Below are 3,001 nucleotides of genomic sequence, written 5' to 3'. Positions count from 1 at the left end.
TGGGAGGCATCACCTGGCCCTACCTTCTGCTCAATACAGTCAGATTTGGATGCTCAGTGCTTTCCCCAGCCAAGCTTCATCCCTCGAGGATGAGGATCCCACCATGTCTCTGGACACCTGCTTTAGTGCTGAACCACTCTCCATCTGAACAATTTGTTTCCTTGTCAGAGTTTTTTTAGGCAACATTTTCCTTTGCTGCTCATTGTGATTGTTGCCTCTGATCTTTTGCTGTGCACCTCTGTCAAGAGTGTCCATTTTCCCGGAATTCCTCCCCCTTAGGAGCCTGAAGAAAGCACTTAGGGCTCCCAATGCCCTCAGCCCCCTCCTCTCCAGGATGAACAAACCTCCTGTGTCTCTTTGTGCAGCAGGCTGCTGAGAGGAAAGCTTGAATTGCTGACAGATAGTCTTGCATCTTCTACTGAAATAGGCTGGTGCCAAGCTAGTGGCAAGGAAAGGATTGTGTGCCAGGCTATGTCTTGGCAAAGCTGACACACACTCACTTGCCATGGTTACTGCTCAGCTGTGTGAGCACATTTGGTGTTGGCAAAAAGCCTTTCCTGAGCCATGTTAAAAGGTACAGCACACACAGAGCCCAAGGAATGGCAATGTCATTCTGTTGGGGTGAAAAATCATTCCAATTCTTGGACAAGTCCCCTGATTATGGTACATTTATCCAGCCCTGGCCCTCAGGAAATCTGGCACCATACACTGTTTTATCACAGCTGCCTTGGGCTTACAGGAAGGCTTTAGTGTAGTACTCATGGATGTTCCTGTCTTTACTAAACAAAACTAAGCCTAGGCTAGGATTACTTTCGGTTGTCCGCCTGAAAAGCCATTTTCTATACAAAACAGCAAACTGCCACTTTTTTTTTCAGCATTGTGTGACACAGCTGCTCTTTAAATGTAAAACTGCACAGTCAGTGAGTTACTGAGCAGCAGGAGAGATAGGGCTTCCCCACCATTAAGTAGATTTGATGCCCACACAGACCTAGAGAGCAGAGATCCCCCAAACCTCTCCTCTCCTGCAAGAGAAGGAATCTGCACCTCGCTGTGTTTCAGCACTGAGAGGTTGTGGGTGTCGGTCTCTGTTGCTCTGAGTGGTTTAAAACAGAAGCCCAGCAATATTCTGTATGATACAACCCTCTCCCACATGCCTTGCAAGCACCTCAAAACTGTCAGAGCTCCACCAGCCTGAGCCAAGTGCTCTGGGAACTGCCTTATTTCAGCACAAATGGATGCTGGGGATGGAGAAGAGGGGTCCACATCACCACACTGTCACCACAGCTTCATACATGGCCTTGGCTAAGGTGGGACACATGGGGGAAGGAATCAATAAAGTCTTTTTTACCCATGGCAAATCCACATCCATGTTAATGTTGTCGGTGCAGTGCAGTGTTCACATTTCCAAACTACTGCCCTTCTGGTCAAGGAGTCATATATTACCCAAGTTAGCAGTTCTGCCAAGAAATAACAAGGATGCCATGCATTTCAGCAGTGCTTTTCATCAGATCATTCCTACTTACTTTACAAACAGAATTAAGGAAGCCTCACAACATCCCTGTGAGGTAGGTGGAAATTCTTACACCCATTTTACAGGTGGAGAAAAAGGCACCGAGAGGTAAAGTGATTATCACAGCAAGTCAGAAGCAGAGCTGGAAATAAATCTAAGATTATTATCCTAGGTCCACTGCTCTAGACACTAGAGAACACCAACCCCCACATGCTATTGTAAGCTAAGAGACTACCTTGCTCTTCTACTTTCACTTCCTTTGGTGATTTTGACACTTGCATCTTATGCTCCTTGCAGAGAGCCGTGTGATCAGTTAGGAATTTATTTGCACAGGGAGCCAAGGGGGTAAACACACCTTTAAATAATCCAGGCTCTAATTGTCCAGTGATTTCTCCCTTCCCAAGGAAATAATATTCCTCATTCATCATATATATATCTGTGTTTTGCTAAGTTATTTTTTTAGTAGAATCATACACTGCATCCACAGCTCTGAGGCTGTTATGCAACTTCACTAGGAATTTCTTGAATAAACAATTAAGTTTGTCTCATTGAGAGGTAATAAAGCACATTAATGTGCTATCACATCCAGAAATAGCAATAATCCTTTGCTCATCTCTAGGGCTTTCCATCCAAGGACCTCCCTTTCCATAACTAGCACAACATGTCAGGCCTCACATCGTGATTGTAAAGTAGGAAATGATTCCCAGTTGCACAAGAAGGAAGAATGACTTGCTGACAGTCCCACAGAGATGTTCTTGCAGAGATGAGGCTGAGTGCCAGAAGACCGGACGGTTCCCTGCCCCCTTTGCCGAGCAGCACTGTCCTGATGCCATGGCCCATGCTTGGCGGCTACAAATTCACTGCCAGCCAGGCAGAGTACTTGAAAACTGGCTTAAAAAATAAAAAATCAAGAAGCAGTTGAGTGGATGCAGGAGGAAAATGCCAGCTTCTTCTTGTGCTGTTGGGACCCAGAGGAAGAAAGGGGGATTCCTGTGGCGGAGAGAACTACAGTGTCCATGGAGCACACTGCACATGGTGCATTTTACTGAGGCTCTCCAGTGGAAAAGGACATAATTAATATGTGGTAATTAAAGACTGCCCTGCCTGAGGGCAGTCACGTTATGAGCCATGTACTCCTGATGAACAAGCAGTCATCTTTAAGTAGTCCTGTAGCCTAATGAATTTATGAATGTCAGAGATCAGCAGTGGAATTGTCAAGTAACTAGAAGTCAGCAGGGGTGGGTGTGATTCAACCAGTCCAGTACCTTGGTATCTGGAAGGGTCACATGCTCTGATGCAGATACCTCATATAAACTGTAACAAGGTTGTGGTTTTTACCTGCAGGAAAGTATGTTTCCAACCCCCTTCAACAAGTGGGCTGGTTGATGCTTAGAATCATTCAAACTCTTCTCTCTTTCTATGGAGAAAATAATATAGATCCCATCTAGTGTAAGTGTGGTGATTGTGTTGTTCATCTAAATCCCAGCCCTT

This window comes from Geospiza fortis, unplaced genomic scaffold, assembly GCF_000277835.1.
Source record: "Geospiza fortis unplaced genomic scaffold, GeoFor_1.0 scaffold72, whole genome shotgun sequence".
Lineage (NCBI taxonomy): Eukaryota > Metazoa > Chordata > Aves > Passeriformes > Thraupidae > Geospiza > Geospiza fortis.
The sequence above is the reverse complement of the archived record's forward strand: the minus strand, read 5'-3'. Positions refer to the sequence as shown.